Source organism: Cynocephalus volans, chromosome 6, assembly GCF_027409185.1.
Source record: "Cynocephalus volans isolate mCynVol1 chromosome 6, mCynVol1.pri, whole genome shotgun sequence".
NCBI lineage: Eukaryota > Metazoa > Chordata > Mammalia > Dermoptera > Cynocephalidae > Cynocephalus > Cynocephalus volans.
The window spans coordinates 154,905,433-154,927,921 of NC_084465.1; the positions used below are offsets into that span (position 1 = coordinate 154,905,433).

The 22,489-nt window shown below is 40.9% G+C and overlaps 1 pseudogene; it reads left to right on the forward strand.

The window, feature by feature from the left end:
• The first annotated feature begins 15,542 nt into the window (after positions 1 to 15,542).
• LOC134381094 (DNA-directed RNA polymerase III subunit RPC5-like) lies at positions 15,543 to 17,230 on the forward strand (annotated as a pseudogene).
• Positions 17,231 to 22,489: the final 5,259 nt, after the last annotated feature.

Here is a 22,489-nt window from a genome sequence, read left to right on the forward strand (position 1 = left end):
ATGCTTAATGTGCTCAGTCCTCTCCCCCATGTGTCACCTGCTGACTCAGAGTCTCCAAAAACCCTGCAGGGAAGTGATACTTGTCATTGTTCTGTGAGGAAAACTAGTCTCTGGGGGTCAGGCGACGCTGAGAGCAGGTCACACTCTAGGAACTAGCATGGCCGGGCAGCTCCAGAGCCCTCTCCCTTCCCCAATGGGCAAGATCCCTGGAAGAGGGAGTAGCATCCTGGGGAAACTCCGACTGACAACATGAGGAAGACCCCCACCATTAGTGAACACACTGTGCTTTCTGATGGTGACCCTGGTGGACCAGCTCCATGTGGCCCCCCTCTTGTAGCAACATGTTTCTTCTAACTTCAGCATTTCATGGTGACCTACAGGTCTCTGCCCTGGGCAGTACTGCTGAGAGTCATCTGGTTTGGGGGACCTTGGCCAGGCTGCCCCATCCTGGCCAAGCAGCTGATAAATGGCTAGAGCTGCCTGCATCGGCTCTTCAGTCAATCATTGGCCAGCCTGGGCACAGGTCTCACAGGAGGCTCATGGCACAGGAGACACTGGGTCAGGCACTGGTGTCAAGACAGTGAGGTGTGCTAAAGCCCTTCTGCAACCTCCCAAAGTATTTGTGTGGAGATTCTGGGCTGTAAATGAAAGAGCTTGGGAAGTCCCCAATTGGGAGCTCCCATGACCTGTCATGACCCTCACTCTACACGGACTCTCAAGAGTCCCCATTTCCTTAGCTCATCCGCTGTTAGATGCTTAATGAGCTGTTTACTGAGTTCTGAGTTCTTATGTCATTGAAAACACTTTCTGTGAAAAAAAGTGCTCTGAGTTCATTTTAGTCAAATGTATTGTGATTAAGGCTGTACTGCCGATGGTTCATTTCCTACGCTCATCTCCATTCTCTGAAGAACCACTTCCCTCTCTCATACCATAATCCTTCCTTTAAAATGTCTTACTTCATCCCAAAGATCAAGTTTAAGGGAGTTGTACTGGGTGAACTTGTAAGCATGTATGGTGATTTAAAAGATGTTCCCTGGTAGCAAACATAAACAACAGAGAAATAGCCAAATTATAGGATCCTGAGGTTCCTTAAAAATACAAATAGAGGGATTGGTCATGGTAAATTTCTCCTGCCTCTTGCAATCTGCTCATATGAAACTGTCCAAACACAGATTCTTTTCCTCATTAAAGTACAGAAGGACAGCCTCAGAAGTGTCAGTGGCACAAGAGAGAAAAGGGCAACTGATTCCTTGTGCTGCACAAAGGATCAGTGAGAACCCCACCCACCCAGGGCAGCTTGAATGATACTGGACTTTCTTACCCCCTCTTGCGGGATATCTCACTACTACTGGCCTTTTGAACTATTTGCATTCTGACATTTTGTGCCCTTTATGGCAGAAGGTCCTCAACAATAAGCTGATCTTTGACTCTAGTTTCTTCACCCCATCCCAGCACACACACACCTTACTAAGGCATTTTGGTTAGTCAACATACCTGTCCCCAGACAGGGTCGATTTTCTCTCTTGGCATTTTAATAAGTCATGATCAGGACAAAAGGGCTTGGACATGGTCTAGAACTGTTTTGAACATTTTTGAACACGCAGGATTTTCCCCTGACCATTATCCTGGGCATAATGTTTCTCTCCTAAGAGAAACTCCAGGTCAGCTGCTCTGAAAGAGGGCTTAGGGGCTTCAGACCTGTCTTTGTTGAAGGTGTGTGTAAATGTTCTTTTGTGGAAAGACTTCTGCTTCTCTTGAACCCTACCATTCCGGAAGAATGGTCTAAGTGAGAGTAGATGATTGAGAAAAAAATGTGAAGGTATAGTGCCTGAAATGGGACACAGACTGTAACAATGGAGACAAAGCAAAAGCCATTGTATGTAGGGGCCAAAGGAAAACTTCTTTTCCCATGATGTTTCGTTAACATAAAACACTGACAAGTTTAGATCAATATGAAGAAAAGGCATAACAAAATTTTGTTATTTAACGTGGTGGGAAGGGGCGAAGCACGGAGGAGTCACAGTAGCTTACATACCTGGCTTCTCTGGGGGGAGGTGTCATCACAGGTGGAAGAAGGAAGTCAAAAGTTAAAGTAGAGATATCTTGTATGCATATGAAAATACATCAGATAATCTCACAGCTGCCCTCAGAAAGAATAGATAGTAGCCAAGGGAGGGACCCTCAGAGGAAGCCTGGCTGTTCGTATTTATACACGTGAATTTCTTTCCACACAAAAAACCAGCCTTCTACTTACTCTTATTTTTACATTCTTTCTGACTTAGCCCTCTTGAAATACGTCAAAGAAATATATTTTAGGAGAGGGAGGAGGGAGGGAGGTTTTGGTAAGGGGCAACAATAATCAACCACAATGTATATCGACAAAATAAAAGTTAAAAAAATAAAATAAAAATAAAAGTAAAAATAAAAATAAATAAATAAGAAATCCTGGAAAAAAAATAAATAAATGAAGTTGTAAGAGAATTTGATTAGTTTTGTAAACAGTATTGGAATGCTTATGAGAACCTGAGATTCACTACATTTACTGTTATGATTTATTAAATTTACAAGTAATTAAAAAAAGAAAAGAAATATATTTGGGGGCCAAATATTTTCCTTTCCCATAGGCGCCTGGGGAGGAAAACTTCAGACTCTCAGGAGAGGGGACAGGAGTGTTGTTAATTATCTAGGCCTTTGAGAAAATGCTCAGGGAGCCTTCTTCCCTCAAAAGAAAATACCCTGTGCTCTCTACTCTACCCAACAAAAAACTCTTTTCCAAGCTGAGAGTGCTTTGAATTCCAGTTGACACTGAGAGAGGAGAAGAGGGCCCAGCACCTGTGTTATCCACACAGGACACCTCCAATCGTCATCTGCACCTCCTGCAGACTGCTCCAAACTGACTGCCCTCAGGCAGTTCCTCTAAAACAAGGACTAGACTGAAGTGGTGGTTGGGTGTGGAGGGCCATGTGGAGGGCCCTGTCCACTGTCCTCCCTGACTAGTCTAGGTCCAGCTCACAGTCCCTGACAACTGGAAAGTCCATTTGAAGAAGGGCCGAGTGTGCCCCCTGGCATTCCCATGTTGGGTGTGGGAAAGGCAGGCAGTAACTCAGCTCTCTAGTAAAAACCCTGTGATATATACCTAGGGTAGTAACAGAAACATTCAAGTGTTGAAGGAAAAACACCTTTTTTGCATACAGCACCCCACACACACATGAGCTCTGCAGGGGTTTTGCCTACCGTAGGAGTTATTCCATCAGAAAGGTGGTATAGAAAATACCTCTGACTTCTGCTGAAGTGAATAATGACCCTGCTTCAGCCTGAAAGGCATTCAGATAAGATTCAGCTCATGGGCTAATGGTGTTTGGAGAATAGTTTGCTATAGATCTCCTACATATTGTTGCTAACATATCGTGCTGTACCTGGGTATGTGCCCTGGGCCAGGTAGAAAAACTTAATATGGAAACTGAAACTTAAAACAAAAAACAAAAAGCATCTGACTTTCCAAGATAGAGTCTAATGGCTTAGGGGGTTCATTTCACTCAGCTGAATGTGAGATCTTGGGGTGTACAGGTGAGACCAACTACATCCTATTGCTCAGTATCCTGCTGATCATAGTTCTGACTAAATGTTGCCTAAGATGAGTCAAAAAGGTCTGGTCACTGCACATGCCAATTTCAGTTCAGCTTGTCCACTGTGTGGCATACACTTAGGAAAATTCCCCAGGGGGCTAAAACTTATTCAGGAACAAGGGGAAATTAAACTTCCTGGGACTTCTCAGATTCTGTAATAAGCATAGCTCTCTGAGATTGTTCAGGTGGTAAGAGATTGAGAGTTACAGCTGTTTTTCTAATTAATTACTCTGATCTGAAATAATAACCATCTCTCAATTCTTCTGGAGGGTTAGTTACAGCCCTGGGTAGGTATGTAGGGCAGGCCGCCAAGTGTGAGAAATGCCCTCACCTGTCCAATGCCAAAGGATGGACATGGAGACACGAGGTACAGTGAAGTGAGACTTTAATAGCAGTCTTGCAAGATCGAGTGTCTGAAGGGCAGGCACACCCGAAACAGTTACAACAAGCAATTCATTCCCTAGTGCGCAAGTCCCTCCCCCAGTTCCTCACTGTGGGGTGTACAATCTTCCTGGACATCACCTAAGTTTTATTTCCCCCTTCTAAGGCATTTCTTTGTCTGATGGCTTAGGACAAGCCTGTGAAAAAGGCCCGCTAAAAGTCCTGAGAAAGGAGAACCAGGAAATGAAGAGAACAAAGGGCTGGTGACTAGCCACCATCTTGAGAAGTCATTTCTCAAGGGTAACATGCTGCTTCTGAGCTCTGCCTGTTCAGGGATTCTGGGAATGGGTTGAGCCAGTCAAACAACTTTTGGGTTGAGCCAGTTAAACAACATTTGCTAAACTATTCCTGAAAACGAATCACTTAGGCAATTTTAAGAAAATTAGTTTAGTTTTAAGAAAATTAGATAGTTTACCAAGGTAAACTATCTCCTTATGTATTTACACTTCAAGGAGGAAAGTGGCCTAGAAACTTGGTGAGGGCTCAGGTCTAGCTCCTGGGGGGATTTCATTGACTTTCCAAAGGGCTAGAGAAAGGAGGAGACCCTTCCAGAGACAGCAGGACCACTGCCTCCTGCCCCTTCATAAGCAGCAGGGGAGTCATTTTCCTTCCCACTAGAATATTGGTGTAGGACAACTGACCTAACTCTCAATGTGTTCCCCCAGGGGTGTTGGAGTGAGCAGGACTGAAGCCATGTTGGGACCTAAAACCGCCTGGGCTGTGGAGTGGGGAGGATTTTTTTAAAAAGCACAGTTTTTTTCTCTCCACTCTTGCTTCCCATCCCCTGACTTTATCTTGCTTGCCATGTAGGAAAAACAAGGCCGAGAAGCTAATTAGTACTTTCCAAAGCTAACAGTTCTTTCTTTGAGACTTATAGAGTTTTGAGAAATGATCAAGGCCAAATGACTGAAGCTGACCGTGGGCACCAGCCAAGTTCACCGGCGCAAATAAAAATCTTGCAAGGTCCTGAGATAACAGCAAAGATGAGAACAGAAGCCAGATGAGGCCTTGACAAGACCTCGTACCTGACCCACAGACACAGACCCCTCGTAACTCACATCTTCTCTCCTGCTTTCACCTCCCACATTCCATTCCCTCAACCCCTCCTTTAAAAACCCGTCAGTCAATCTAAATCTGTGAGATGGGATAGCCTGCCATCTCCTTCAGCTGACTACATCTTCTTTTCTAACACCATCCATTTGAGTTCTGAGGTTTTTTTTTCTTTCCTTCTCAAGGGGGTGGGCAGCTGGACCTGAGTTCAGTAACAGATTTTGATGAGCCGAGCCAGGAGTTGAGTGCCTTGGGCAGCCTAGCACCCCACTTGGGTGGGAGTGAGGCTGGCCCGCCTGTGGTGCCAGCTGCCTGTCATGGGCCCCAAGGCTGGGAGTCTTGGGATCCTTCCCAGCAGCTGCTGGACCTCAATTGTTCTGGGGAGGGCTCTCTGAATTCCAGCAATGGCATTAACCACTGATTCCCTGCCTTTTGGTTGAAGAAAAGCAGTGTTAGGAGCCAACAGGCTCTTTCGTGGGAGCTGATGAGCTCTAAGGGAATCAATGGACTCTAAGGTTCAGTAAATAGCCCCAGCATACATATTGGAAGTCCTCTATTCACAGTTTCTTAGGAAAAGATACCATTAGTATGGAATATGACTTCCTGAAACTTCAACCAATCATTTGTGTGGAGAGGTGCTCCGGTTTGATGTGTGAGTGTTTTGGTGTGCACACCAGAAGCTGTTTTCCTACATTGCTTGCTTATGAGCTAGCTTGGTGTTCAGAGACAGCTGTAGGACAGGATTTTGTCTGTTTGTTTGGAAGCACTCCATCTGTTTGACTTTTCTGTGTGTATGTGAATGTGAAAGTGAAACTAATAGCATTGCTAATTTCTCTTCTATCCTGGCTCAAAGCCCTTTGGGCTGTATTCTGGAAGATTGGCCAGTTTTTAGTTTTGCACCTACAAATAAGAAAGGAATGGTGTTCTATTGCAATAGTTTGTGGCTTATGTATGTGTTTTACTCTGCAGAATGGTGGCCACTAAATGGATCTCTCAATTATCACAAACTTGGCACAACTGGAATTGTTTTACCAAAGACAAGGCAAATGGGATGAAATATCTTATGTTCAGTCTTTTATGCTTTTACATAATTGGGACTCTTCGAGAGGAGGATTGGGGCCCAAATTAATGAAACAATGAGGTGGCTCCTTCAAACTATATGATAATCCACCTTCTTATCCCCCTTTGCCAGACAGTGAAAATAAAAGAGGATAATGAAATGGAAAATCAATAGTTGTTAGAGGCTTTGAATCCTATGGGACCTGTGGCGGTACCCCTTCCTGAGCCACTGTCTGAGGCACCTCAGCTTCAAATGGTGGCTCCAGAGCTTCCTGATGATCAGTTAAGTGGAGCCCCACTCCAGTATGATCAGGGCCCTGGAATGGTATCTCCTTCTAAGACCCATCGGGGCACCCATTGTGCCACAGGTGCATACCCGACAAGAGGGGGGCAATTTCAGCTCTGCCAATTTCCAGTTGGTGGACTGAATGTGCATGGCCAACTTGTAGGATCTTGCTGGGCATATATGCCTTTCTCTACCTGAGTCTTGTTAAATTGGAAACATTCAAATCCTCCATATAGAGACAATCATCAGAAAATGACTGATCTCTTTACTGTGTTTTTAATACTCATCAACAAGTCAGCAGATGTGCAGCCCTTAAATGAACATTTTATTAACAGCAGATGAGAGGCAACTTGTCATAGGTAAATCAAAAGATGAGGCTCATCACCTCCATCAAGAGGATCCTAATGGAATCCCAGATTCTGCAGGGTCAGTGCCCCTGGTTGAGCCTAATTGGATCCCAAATAATGATGGAACAGGAAGACATCATGGATGATGGGTGAGGGGGCTCTAATTCAGAGCCACTAATTCTTTCCCCACAGGAGCCCTGGGATCAACTGACAATGGGGAAGAAATTAATTGATTTTCTATTGGAGACTGGAGACAGTCACTCAGTCTTAAACACTAAATTATCTAAAAGTGCCCGGAAGACAGTTCTCAACCTTTGGAGTGCCATCTGGGGGATGTGACATTGAGACACAGCTTTCTGTATATGCTTGAATGTCCCATCCCTTTGCTGGGAAGAGATCTGCTGTGCAAAGTGACTTTTTTCCTAAGAAACAACATATGAGGGGAACAAATTGGGGAAAGGAATAACTAGTTGTATTCATCAGAGTTCTAGCAAGAAAGAGATGGCACACTCAAGCTGGTAACTTGAGGAGACAGCAACAAGAGAATGGTGGTTGCCAAAGGATGGGGGGGGTAAGGGGAGGTATTATTCAAAGGCTACAAAGTATCAGTTATATAAGATGAATAAGTCCTAGAGATCTACTGTACATCATAGTGCCTATAGTTAAAAATACTCATACAGTATCATGTATGTACAAATTTGCTAAGAGGGTAGATATTAAGTGTTCTTATATAAAAAAGTAATAATAAATAAGAGGGTAGGAGGAAATATTTGGAGGTGATGGATCACAGATTTATGATTTTAGATTGTGATCACAGATTTGAGATTTATGATCCATCACCTCCAAAAATTTCCTCTCACCCTCTATTTGTTGTGATGGTTTCACACACGTATCCTTATCCGTAAATGCATCAAGCTGTATACATAAAGTGTGTACCACTTTTTGTATGTCAGTCATACCTCAATAAAGAGGTTTAAAAAACAAACAAGGCAGCTTTAGACATAGTTGTTGAATGAGTAATTAATCTACTTAAAGATCCTTGCTTGTAGCCCATATTCATCCACAGGAAAACAATGATTAAGCATGTCAAAGCTTGCTTTTCTTCAGCTATACTATGTTTTCTGAAATTACCTTGTCCATAAACTGGTAAATTCATTAAAGGAAAACAAAGAAAAAAAAGCAGGGTTTAGGGAAACTACAAGAGCTTTAGTAGTAATAGTAGGGACCATGCCACCCCTAGGCCTGATGTGGCCCCAGGAAAAACAAGATCAGGAATTGGACAGAGGAACTGTGCAGAGAGGCCACCTGCAGGAGCTGTGGCCTTCATTACTTCTTCCTTCTGCCTGCAGAGAGGAAGCTGGAGAAAAAACCTCAGCTTCCCTCTCTTCCCTATGGCTGATCTCCTGCCAGAGTCCTACCACCTTCCTGCACTTTTAGACCTCAAATGTTACACACTACATATGTTAACACTGTCATTGTGTAACCGATCTGGGGTTTGTTTTGGTAATGAGAATCCAGAGTACTTACATATGCAGTCAAATATGTTAATTATTTATTTGCAAAAAGTTTGCTTAGTCTTTCATCAGTCACCTGCCTACTCACTTATTCATCCATTTAGGCAACACACACTCTTGTATACATACTTGTATCCTGCACTCTGCTAAGCACGGGACATGTGGCAGTGAATCAAACAAGCTTCCTGGAGCTTCTGTCCAGTGAGGAGGCCGCATGTTCTATGCAAACCCCCAAACCCTGTTCACTGTCCTCCTGGAACACTAGCTGATTCTTCCTGGCTGCTCCTTGAGTGTACTTCTGCCTCATGGCCTTTGCAGTGGACACTGGATATGTTCTGCTGCCCTTCCCAGACTGCTCACCCTTCTCCACCCTACTCTGTGCCCTCAGCCTGAACTGTGTTGAGGGCATTCATAGGCTTCCTGGCCCCCAGCTTCCTTTGGGGAGGACTCACAGTCAGAATGAAGCATTTAATAGCTCTAGCAGTCAAAGCTGTAGACTTTGGGTGAGAGAGAGACAGAGACAGACAGAGAAATACAGAGAGGACAAAATACTGCAAAGCACGCAGAATACAGCTCTCCAGAAACGGAAAACTCAGGATAGCCAAGAGCATTGGCAAAGGGGTTAAATATAGGACACTGAAAACTAAGGGTGAAGAGTGTGGGAGCAGCTGAAAAGTAAGTTTCACTTTCTAAAGTCAATATATAAGGTCCTGAGAGCAGCAGCAAACAATTACGTATTATATGTAAACTTACGTCCATAAATCCTATACCTATATAGCAAACACGTAGCACACGGTATTTCCTGTATAAGAGTGTTATTATTTTATCACCATTTCCTCACTACCAGAACATGAAGGTGGCACCCAACATCTCAGTGGCCAGTTCTGCAGGATGACTATAGATGCTGTGGGCCGTGGCTTCTCCGTCCTCGCACAGGCTTCTTTCTGAGTGTCCGACGGGAGTCCACATGACTCTGCGTCCTCCCCTTATTCTCCGATGGTGAGATCCCTCGTTATTCCAGAGCACTGCAGAAGGGTTGGAAGATTTTTTTAAAAAAGAACTACCCACTTACCCAGAAATGCTAACTTAAAATAAAACAAGAGTCTTCCTAATTCAAAACTAAACCTAATCATTTAGAAATAAAAGATAATGAAAATAATCCAAAATATTTTGTTAGCAGGGGCAATTAAAGACAGTGAAACCTAACATGAGAGTATATGAATTATCACGAAGGATTTAAATGTTAAACTTGAATTTATTTTAAATCATGTTCTGATTATCAATGGAAACCATACCTTCACAGAGATCAGCATCACGGGCAGGTTAACTATTGCTGCATGACAAACCATCTCAACATGTAATGACTTCAAACACCAACAGTTTTGTTTCTCAAGATGCTGTGTTTCAGCTGTGGTTTCTCCAGCTGTTCTTCTTTGGGCCATTCATGGAGCTACATTCAGCTGATGGGTTGGTTGGACCTAGAGGGTCTAAACTGGCTTTGCCCACATGTCTGGGGTCTTGGAAGAGAAGCTGGAAGGCTGAGACCTATGTCTTCCTGTGATCACGCATCCTCTGCTAGACTGAGCTGTGCTATAAGTCAGCAAGCCCAGTGTGTAAGGGTTTTTCTAGTCTCTGCTTACATTAGGCTTGATGATATCCTGTTGGCCAAATCAAGTCATATGGCCACACCTAAAATTATTGTGGCAAGCAGCTATGCAAGGGTGTAAGTAAATATTGGGAGGTGTGAGTCACTGGGGATTGATTATCAATGTGACAGTCTATCACAACTTCCTTATATATACCAGGTACTCCTAAGAAGATGAGGGTCATGTGGGAAGATGGAATAAAATAATGGACAAAACAGGATAAGGAGACTTCTGGGTTCAGTCTAACAAGTAAAGAGTTTAGAACTCACCATTCTGTCCTAACATACAAAAAACTGAACAAACTGAAAAATCAACAACTCTTCTTGGATTCATCAGAAAAGTTACATCACAGGAATAACACCTATGACAAAAAATGGAGAGACAGGCAGGCACACACAGAGAATCATAATTTATTGGAACAGAAACCCTCTAGCAGAAACTTCAATACTAGGTCGGAAAGCTTGAACTGTAATTGACCAGTAGCTGAAGGCTCAGTGGGAACATGCCTGAGAGTCAAAAACTTCAGGAAGGCTCCTCACACTTTGTGAGTTTTACCTCCACGAGCTTGTCCAGGTTTTCACAGTGAATATCAGAGGGAAAGAATCCTCTCATGTTTCCAGAAGAGGGGGAAGGTAACCAATTTTGACATATGCCAGAGCATTCTCTTCTTCTTAGTAAGGCTTGACTGCAGGAGAAATTATTTTATAAGAGCATAACCTGCTCAAGATTTTTTAAAAAATTATTCTTCTTTTTGGCTGCCGTAAAACATATATAGAATAATAATTACCATTTAAAGCATTTTTAAGCAAACAATTACATGGAATTAATTACATTCACAATGCTGTGTAACTACTACCTCTATCTATTTCCAAAGCTCTTTAGTCATGCTACACATAGACTTTGTACTCATTAAACAATAACTTCTCATTCTTTCTCCTCCCAAACCCCCATTTTTTGTAAACTCTAATCTACTTCTATTTCTGGATTTTTTCTTTTTCTTTTTCTTCTATAGAGCTTAATGGACCTGGGAAAAGGGAAATACCCAACTCCAGCTCCCTCTAGTCTTCCATGTGGGGAAAGGGAAATAAATATCCAACTACATCTGCTCCAGACATCCTGTCCCATCAGAGCGGGGGAAATGAGGAACACTGGTGATGTTCACAGAGTAGGGGCATAGACTCTAAGGGACTGAGACCTAATCACAGAACTACAGAGCGCTTCCCCTCCCCCGACACCTAACTACCACATCACTAAATGCCTGTTTTACCCAATACTTCATGACTGGCTTTCAACAAAAAATGACAAGGCATACTGAAAGGCAGAAAATAAGGTGTAAAGATACAGAGCAAGCATTAGAACCAGACTCATATGTGGCAGTGACAATGGACTAATCAGACTGGGAATTTAAAACAGCTGTGATTAATATGCAAAAGACCCTAAAGGAAAAAGCAGACAACATAACGCATTGGTAATGTAAGCATGACGGAAATTCTAAGAAAGAATAAAAAAAAATCTAGAGAACAGAAACACTAACAGAAAGGATGAGTGCCTTTGATGGACTCATTAGTAGACAGGACACAGCTGAAAAAAGACGGTCTGAGCTTGAGGATGCCTCAATAGAAACTTCCAAAACTAAAAGGCAAAGAAGAAAAAAACTCTGTAAAAACAACAACAGAAAACAATATCCTAGACTGTGGGATAACTACAAAGTGTAAATAGGCATAATAGAAACACCAAAAGGAAAAGATAGAAAAAAACAAAAAAAAATTGAAGAAATAATGACTGAGAATTTCCCCCAAATTAATGTCAGACACAAAACCACAGGTTCAGGAAGCTCAGACAACACTAAGAAGGATAAATGCAAACAAAACAAAACAAAACAAAACAAAACAAAGAAACAAAAAACCAACGAAACAAACTAAAAACCCAAACCAAACAAAAACTCTGCACCTATGTATATTATATTCAAACTGCAGAAAATCAAGGAAAAAGAAAAAACCATGAAAGAAGAGGACAAAACACCTTATCTATAGAGGAGCAAAGATAAGAATTAAGCACATCATCTCCTCAGAACCCACACAAGTATAAAGAGACTGAAGTAAAATATTTAAAATGTTGAGAGGAAAAAATCCTGCTAACATAGAATTCTGTACCCTGTGGAATTATTCTCCAACATTAAGGATAAATAAGGTCTTTCTCAGACAGACAAACTGAAGGAATTTGTTTGCAGTAGATCTTCCTCACAGGAAATGTTAAATGAAGATCTTCGGAGAGAAGAAAAATACAGGTAAGAAACTTGAATCTACAGAAAGAAAGGAAGAGTATCAGAGAAAAAACAAAGGAAGATGAAATAAACACTTTTATTTTGCTCATTCTTAATTGATCTATCAGATAGTTTGCTAAAAACAATAGCAGCAACAATGCATTCTGTTATGTGTGTGGATAGGTGACAGACAGATGGCAGAGAGACAGATGCTATGTGTGCTTATCTATAAGTGAAATGAATGACAGCAATAATACAAGGGATGGGAGGGAACAATTGGAATTATTTGTTATTAAAAGGTGCTCACAGTACCCTATAGTGGTATAGTATTATTTCAAAGTGAACTTGAAGTAGTTGTAAATGTATATCGCAAATTCTAGAGCAACCACCAAAAAAAAAAGTTTAAAGAAGCATAGCTGATATGCTAGGAAAGAAAACAGAATCATAGAAAGGGTGCAACTAAATCCACAAAATGCCAACAGTGGAAGACAAAAATAGAAACAAAGAACAACAGAAAACAGTAACGGGAAGATATTGATACACATATGTCAATAATCATTTTAAATGTCAATGGTTTAATACAACAATTAAAGACAGAAATCGTCAGAGTGAATAAAAGAAAAACAAGACCCAACTATATATTGTATATAAGAAATCCACTTTAAATATAAAGACACATATAGAAAAGGGCTTCAAAAAGCTCATGGAAAGATTATTATCTTTTGATTCCATTTTCCACAAACTTTTTGAAGTACCCTTGTATATTTAAAGTAAAGAGATGGAGGAAGAAATCCCATTCCGACACTAATCCAGTCAAAGTGGGAGGCTGTAAAAATTTCAGACAGAGCACACTTTAGAGCAAGGAAAGTTATAAGGGATAAATAGGTGCATTACATATGATAAAGGGGTCAATTTTCTAGGAACACAGAACAATTCTTAACATGTAGATACCTAACAACAGGGCATGAAAATACATGAAACAAAAACCAATAGAATGGCAAGAAAAAAACAGATGAATTCACTATTACTATATTGTAGTAATTTAATCTACTAATATTGTATTATTACTGGGGGCCACAACACCTCACTATCACAAGTGGACAGATCCAGCAGGCAGAAAATCAGTAAGGACATAGTTGAACTCATGAGCACCATCAATCAACTGAATATAATTGACATCTATAGACTACTTCATCCAACAACAGCAGAATAATATTCTGCTCAAGCTCACATAAAATATTCAGCAAGAAAGACCAACTTCTGGGTCATAAAACACACCTAAACACATTTAAAAGAAAAGACATAATACACTGTCTACTTCAGTCCACAATGGAGTTAAACTAGAAATCAATAACAAAAAGACAGCTGAAAAATCCAAAAATACTTGGAGATTAAACATTTTATGTAACACATGGAGCAAAGGGGATATCTAAAGTGAAATTCTAAAATATTTGCACATAAATAAAAATGAAAATACAGCTTATCAAAATTTGTGGGGTTCGATTAATAATTTCTTAGAGGGAAATGTATAGCATGTATTATACAAGAAAAAGATATGTAAAACAATCACTTAAGCTTCATTCTTAGGATACTAGAAAGGGAAGAGAAAATAAAATCCAAGGTAAGCAGAAGAGAAAGAATGAAAATTAAAGCAGAAATCAGTGAAATTAAAAACAGGAAATCAATACAGAAAACCAACACAATGGGAGGGGTGGATGAGGAGAGGGGAGGAGTTAGTCAAAGGGTATGAAGCTTCAGTTACACAAGAGGAATAAGTTCTAGTGATCTGTCATACAGCATTGTCACTGTAGTTAATAATAATGTACTATATATTTCAAAATTACTAAAGGAGTGTATTTTAAATATTCTCCTAACAAAGAAATAACCATGTGGTGATAAGTTAATTAGTCTGATTTAGTCATTCTACAATGTAAACATGTATCATAACATCACATTGTACCCCATAAATATACATGATTATTATTTACTAGTTAGAAATAAAATAAATAAAACAAAAATAATTTTAAAAGATCAATGTAATTGATAAGCCCCTAGCCAGGCTAAAAAAGAAAAAAAAGAGAAGACACAAATTACTAATATCAGAAGTGAAAGAAGTGGCAAAACTACAGATCCTGGGAAAACAAAATGATAATAAAGAAATACTGTTAACAACTCTATGTCCACAAGTTCAATAAACTAGATGAAATGGACTAATTCCTTGAAAGAATAGCCTGAAAAAACTCACACAAAAAGAAACAGATAATCTGAATAGGCCTGTATCTATTAAAAAACTGAATAAATCTTAGCCCTCCAGAACAGAAATCACCAAGCCCACATGAATTCACTGGTTAATCTTACCAAACATTTTTAAAGAGAGACATTATACCAATTCCCTGTAATCTCTTCCGGAAGACAGAAGCAGAGGGACTAATTTCTAACTCATTCTATGAGGACAGCATTACTCTTATACCAAAAACAGACAAAAATATTGTAAGAGAAAACTACAGATCAATATTGCTCATGAATATAGATGCAAAACACCTCAAGAAAATATTAGCAAATAATATTCATCAACTAATAAAAAGAAGCTACAGAGCACAAACAAGTTAAATTTATCTCTAGTATAAAAGACTTCTTCAACATTAATAAATCTATTAATCTAACCTACCACACCAACAGGCTAAAGAAGAAAAATCACATGATCCTATCAATAGATGCAAAAACACATTTGGCAACATGAAACACCCATTTCTGATAAAAACTCTCAGCATACTTGAAATGCATGTAAACTTTCTCAAGTTGATAAAGAAGATCTACAAAACACTGACACCTAACATTAGGCTGACTGATAAGAACCTCAAAGATTTCCTGCTAAAATCAGAAGCAAGGTAAAGATGTCTCCTTTCCCCATTTTTTTCCAACTTCAGATTGGAAGTCCTAGGTAATGCATTAAGACAAGAAAAGGAAATAAAAGGTATACAGATTTGGAATAGAGAAATAAAGCTGTCTTTGCAGATGCCATGACTGTTTACATAGAAAAGCCTAAAGAGGTCTGCCAGAGTTTCTCCACCAGCAACATGACCACTGCCTGAGATTAGAGCTGGGTGCCACTGCTGCTGCAGCCTGTGGGTGCCTAGGCCATTGCTGATGCCTGTGCATGGTCCCCGTGGAAAGATCGAGTGTCAGGACTGTGCAGCTGGCTCTCCCCTAGTATGACCAGCAAAGAGGATGACCCAGTCATACAGGAGATGGATGTGTACTTGGCCAAAAGTCTGGCAGAGAAGCTATATCTGTTTCAGGGTAAACCTGAATGCCTTTACATGGCATCCTGCAGCTGTAGCCCAGCTTCTGCCACCTGAATGAGGCACACACCAAGCACCTGGAAAGGGAAGTGTCCAGTGAGGTGGGGGACTCTTCGCAGGAATAGGTGGAAGATGTTAAGCAGGTAACCAAGCGGTTCTCTCAACCAGGCAGAGCAGGCCTGCCAGTGCCACATGCAGTCAGTCCTACGAGCCCTGAAGAATTCCGAGGAGCGCCGGGTCCACCTGCACTACTATGGACTGAGGGACAGCCACTGAGAGCATGACAGCCAGCAACTGTTATGCAAGGGCTCCAGCAAGGTGGACAACACGGAGCTCCTCAAGTCTCCCAGCGAGTATCTCATGATGCTGATGCCGGCCAGCCAGGAGGAGAATGACAATCCTGTGGCCCCAGCAATGTCCTTTCCACGGCCCAGCTTCTCACCCAGGACCTGGCTGATCAGATCAAGATCCTGATGAGGAACTTGAAGGTCATACCTTTTGCCAACCTGATGAGTCTTCTATGCCCCTCTACCAACTCTGGGGCTGTTCTGTGTGGCATCCAGGAGGTGGCAATGATAATCTACAGAAACTGGGTAGTGAAGAGCTACATCCTGTACCCCAAAAAGTCATCCAGCGCTCACAGCAGCGTGCCTGCTGAGGTGCTCTGCAGAGGCCAAGACTGTTATGTGGAAGTTTATGCAGAGCCACTGGGTGATGAGGAAAGAGGTGGCGATGCTGACCAAACTCTACACTGAGGACGTGAAGGCCTGTCTAGAGCACATGGCCGTACTGAGGACCAACATACGCTAGGGTGTCATCCTGCCATAAGGCAGGGAGTTCATCAAGAAGCATCTGGATGTGGTCCAGCAGCAGCACATGTGGACGGGCATCCAGGGCAAATTAGAAAAAGTCTATAATCTTGTAAAGGAAACCATGCCAAAGAAGCCTGATGGACAATCAGGGCCTGTCGGGCTGTTGTCTAGAGAGCAACGGGTCCAAGCAGCCAAAAACAAGGCCCAGCAGAACCACGTGTTGCTGGAACGGGAGCTGCAGCAGCAGAAGGAGCAGAACTGGGTGCCCATGGTCCTGCCAGGTGTGAGGATCAAGGAGGATCCCCTGAGTGAGAAGGGAGAGAAAAAGGAAGAGCAGGAAGCAGGAGAAGAGAAGCCCATGGACACTTCACCCAGTGGCAGCCTCAACAACAGGCTGGCTGACAGGCTGCCTGCCAGGTGAGCAGCAGGCGGGACAGCTTCAGTGAGCACCTGCCCCCACGCTGTGCCCAGGAACTGAGGGCCTTCATGGAGGCCACCTTTCACAAACACTTTGTTCTCACACTGAGAAAACTCAAACACCTCTTCAACCTACACTTGGCCAGCATGCCCTCTGGCCACACACGCTGCAGGACACGCTGCAGGACATGGTGCAAGAAGATACTGGTGCCTTTTCCCCCCAGACTGCTGTTTCCCTGGATGAGCAAAAGGTGTTTGCCCTCTGGGAGTCTGGAGACATGAGTGATCAGCATTGACAGTTTTTGCCTCAAATGTTCTCCAAAATTTTCTGGGAATTCGGGAACAAGATCTAATCTTGGTTGACTCAAGAGTGTGGAATGGATTTAAGTAAATAGGAGGTGGATAAAGTGCTAAAAGACTACAGTGTAAGCTATGCTGACATGTGGCACCTTAGAGTACAGTCTTGACAATAGTAGCAAGCCAACAAATCCAAGCCCAACGAAGGACAGCAAAGCCACAAGTACAGTCTCAACTTGCTTTAGCAGACACGGAGCAAGAGGAACTGACCATCTCATGCCCTGTGGCACTGCAGCCCAGTGGACAGAGAGGAACATATTCAGCCAATGGTAGGGTCAGCTTAAGTTAGATTACTCCCAGAATGGACCAGCCAGGACCTTCTTTGCAGTACAATTTGAAATTTTTCACATATTTTGCTTATTATTTGGTTTCATTCTCAAAATAAAAAGTGTATAATAACATGGGCAGGAGAGAAAAAAAAAAGCCAAAAGAATTGACAAAATGCTTTGAACTAATAAGCAATTGTAGCAAAGTTGCAGGATATAGTATTAATCCCAAAACTTGATCTGATCTATTTCTTATATACCAGCAGTAAATAACTGAAATGTAAAACTAAAAACACAATATGATCTATATTAGTGCAAAAAACTAAAATACTTAGATATAAGCCTAACAAAATGTGTCCAAAATCTACATGAGAAAAACTGTAAAACTGTGATGGAAGAAATCAGATTAAATAAATGGGGAGATATTTCATACTTACATGTATAGGAAGACTCAATATTGTTAAGATATCGACTCTTTCCAACTTGCTGTATAGATTCAATGCAATCTCAATCAAAATCCCAGCAAGTTAATTTGTGGATACCAAAAAACTGTTCAAAGTTTATAGGGAGTGACAAAAATCCCAGAATAGTCAAAACAATATTGGAGAAGAACAAACTTGGAGGACTAACAGTACCAAACTTCAAGGTTCTCTACAAAACAATGGTAATCAAGACAGTGTGGTATTGAAGAAATAATAAATAAATTATTGGAACAGAATAGAGAGCCTGGAGATAGACTCAAAAAAAAGCACATCTTTAACAAAAGAGCAAAGGCAATACAATAGAACAAACATAGTCCACTTGGCAAATGGTGCTGACACGACAGGACATTTACATGCCAAATTGACTCAAGATGAATCACAGACCTAAATGTAAAACACAACAGTTGAATGTCCTTCCAACAAATGGTGCTGGATAACAGGACATCACATGCTAAGAAAAGAATGTAGAGCCAGACCTTACACCATTCAAAAAAATTAACTCAGAATACACAATAGACTTAAATGTAAATGCAGAACTATAAAACTTTAACACACTAACACAGGAGAAAAATCGTGAAGGTGTTGGATATGGTGATGACTTTTTAGATACAACACCAAAGGCATGACCCTTAAAAGAAAGAACTGATAAGCTGGACTTTACTATAATTAAAAATTTCTGCTCTGTGGAAGACCATGTCCAGAGAATGAGAAGATAAGCCATACAATGGGAGAAAATCTTTGCAAAAGACATATCTGATAACGAACTGATATCCAAAACATACAAAGAACCCTTAAAGCTCAACAATTAGAAAACAAACAACCTGACTAAAAACTGGGCAAAAGACCTGAACAGACATCTCATCAGAGAAGATATACAGATGGAAAATAAGCATATGAAAAGATGTTCAACCTCATATGTCATTAAGGAATCGCAAACTGAAACAATGAGATATCAACACATACGCAGAGTAGCCAAAATCCAAAATGTTGACACCAAATGCTTGTGAAAATGTGAAGCAACAGGACCTCTCTTTAGTTGCTAGTGGGAATGCAAAATGGTACAGCCACTTTAAAAGAGAGTTTGGCAGTTTCTTACAAAACTAAACATATGCGTACCATATGACTCAACAATCACAGTCCTTGGTATTTCCTCAAATAAACTGAAAATTTTTGCACGCACAAAAACCTGCACCCAGTTGTTTATAAAAGCCTTATTCAAAATGGTCAAAACTTGGAAGAATCAGAATTCCTTTGGTAGGTTAATAGGTAAATAAACTGTGGTACATCCACACAATGGAATATTATTCAGAGCTAAAAAGAGATGAGCTATCAAGCCATCAAAAGACACAGAGAAACCTTAAATGCATATAACCAAGTGAAAGAAGCCAATCTGAAAAGGCTATACACTGCACGATTCAATCACATGACATTCTGAAAAAGGCAGAACTATGAAACAGTGAAAGAATAAGTGATTGACAGGGGTTGGGGGAGGGAGGGATAAATAGAGCACAGATGATTTTTAGAACCGTGAACGTACTCTGAATGCTACTGTAATGATGGATATCTGTCATTACACATTTGTCAAAACCCAACGTCGAGTGAACCCTAATGTAAACTATGGACTCTGGGTGATTTTGAAACATCAGTGTAGGTTCATCAATTGTAAAAAATGTAATACTCTCATGTAGGAAGTCAACAGACATGGAGGTGGGGTGGGAGGGGGACAGAAAGTAAATGGAAACTCTCTGTCCTTACTGCTCCATTTTGCTGTGAACCTGAAACTGCTCTAAAAAGAGAAAGTCAATTTAAAAAAAAAAAAAAAAAAAAACATGGATGGGATACCCACAGTGAACACTTGTTTTGGATGATGGGATGAAAGATATCAGCAAATTCTCTCCCCAAAGAGCAAGTATAAAGCTGGACAAAACTGTCAAAAGCAACAATTTCAGTATTCTGGTAATTGACCAAAACATCACAATCAACTGAGAAGTGATGATTCATGAAAACTACTGAACTACAAGTCAGAACAATTCAATTCAAGACTGTGGCATTCCCTCGGGGTCTGCTAACAGTGTCCACAGGCCCCAGCTCTGTTGGTATGGTAGTTCAGTCAGGCTGGGGAAAGCCAGGAAGCCAGCAACTCTGCTGTCACAGCCAAAGGGACTCATATGATTTGGAGAATTTTCACACAAATTGGTGATGTGCTGCAAACCAAGAGGAAGGACCAGCATCTCCACTAGTCTCATCAGAGACCAGAGCCTACCCAAACCACCCATACGTCCCTGACTAATGTTGGAGCTGAGTTTGTGTGAAGAGAAGACAGAGCAGGAGGAGAGCCCGGTAGAAGGAACAGCCAGGGATGCTGGAATTCTGAATGTACTCCCTGTCCACAGACAGATCATCAGCAAATGGTGGAAGATTCACTGGCTCAAGGTGTCTGTGCGCAAATTCAGACAGCTGTTGACCGAGTACCATGCATGCAGATAAAGGATTAACTCCTGGGCAGCCATAAGTAACAAGAAAAGAAAGACAAAAATTTGAGCAGAGACCCCTGTGGCTATATATTGCTAACAGAATTCACAGATTTACTACAGGCAAGTTACTAAACCAACAAAACAATAATAACAACTCTCAGAAGGTAAAAATCAGAATGCAGAATTGCTACAATATATTATTGAATGTATCCAGTGTTTAAAAAGAAGTCACAAAACATGAAAAGAAACAAGGAAGTGGGAAAAAACAAAACAGTTAACAGAAACTGTCTTTAAGTGTACCCAAATTTTGTATTTAGCAAAGCCTGCAATGTAGCGAGTGAAAGGAAGGAAACCATACTTAAAGAACTCAAGGAAAGTGTAATGACAATGACTGAACAAACTCAGAAACCCAATAAAGAGCTAGGAATTATTTATTTAAAAAAATAGAAATTTTGCCACTGAAAAGTACAATGACAAATTAAAAACTCACTGATGGATGTAACAGCAAATTTGGGATGGCAGAAGAATCAGTAAACTTGAAGATTCCATGATCTGAAGAACAAAAACAAAAGAGATTGAAGAAGTATGACCCATGGGCCATCTTCAAGCACCCCAACATATGTGGAAAAATAGTCTCAGAAAGAAAGAAAAGGGAAGAAATACTTGCAGAAATATTTGGTAGGTGAAAATGTAACAAATTTGACTTCAAACATTAATCTATAAAGTCTTTTTACCCTTAATAAAATAAAAACAAACATATCCACTCCTAGATATGTCATACTCAAGCTGTGGAAAGACAGAGAATCTTGAAAGCAGCAAGAGAAAAATTCTCTTCTTGTACAAAGGAGCACAATAAGATAAACCAATGACTTCTGATCAGAAACAATGGGGGCAAGGCAGTCAGATGGCATGTTCAATGATTAAAGAAAACAAATACTGTCAACCAAGCATTCCATGTCCAGCAAATCTACCCTTTAAAATGAAGAAAAGAAAAAAAGAAATTCCCAGATAAACAAAGACTAAAAAACATGCTGCTGTCAGTCCTACTCTACAAGACATACTAAAGAAAGGCCTTTGAACTGAAATAACATTGGATTCTTAGATTTGCAAATACTGAATTGATTTGTCAAAGGGGGTATGTGTGTGCATATAAAATGTTCCAAAATTTCTTGTGAACTTTAACTTATATTGATTTTAGAAGCAAAAATACAGGAAATGTATAAAAAATATTTTTGAAGCTTTCATTCCAATTTTTTATACTTATTGAGCCTTGTGAATTTTGTATACTACTTTTAAGTCTCTCTAGCTGAAGGTAGTAAAGATTAATTGAAACAAAAAATTATAAAAATTTTATTCAAACAAAGCTAAAGTACAAAAGAAATTTAAGTTCTATGGTCTAAGTTGATGGAAGGCAAGAACATACTATGTGGAAAAGTAGAAGTTGCAGACAGAGGACATCCTGAGAGTAACAATCCCTGGGAAATAGGAAAAATTTCAGGCACAACTCCAAATTTTCAAAAATTATGAAATTCATGGAGCTCAAGTGGAGATCTCCAAATAAGCAGGTAATACCTGGGTTCCAAGAGGAAAGAAAAGAAAGCTGACAAATGTTTATCTGTGACAGGTGGAGCAGGTAGAGTTGGAAGGAGGGATCTAGAAGCCCAAGAGGATGGAGGGACCTGCTAAGCTGGGAGGTGGGGGAGGGGCTGTGGTTCAGCCTCTTTCTCTTTTTACCTCTCCCCCCCCCAGGAGCCCTTTGTGATGAGGCCACAGCTCTGTGATGCAGGCCTGGCCTGTAGAACCAAAGGGAACTTCCAGGGCTCAGTTGCCTGAGGGCAGCACTGCGATTCAGAAGATGGAGAATCTTCTCTTCACTCTGAAGAGCGTTAGTGCCCCATGGCTGAGCCCCAGCTCCACTGCTTGGGTGGTGGAGATCACCCTTGCCTTCCTGGGTGGGGTGGGGCTCTTCCTTCTATTACTCCCCTGTCTCCAGAAGGATGAACCCTTACCATCAAATAGGAAAAAGAGAAACATGAGGAAGGTAAGCAAACCTCTGCACAAACCCACCAGACACTGAGTCTCTCTTTTCTTGCTATTACTATTTCCACTTTTCCAAGTCACCTAGAGAGACGTCTGAGATGGGAAAT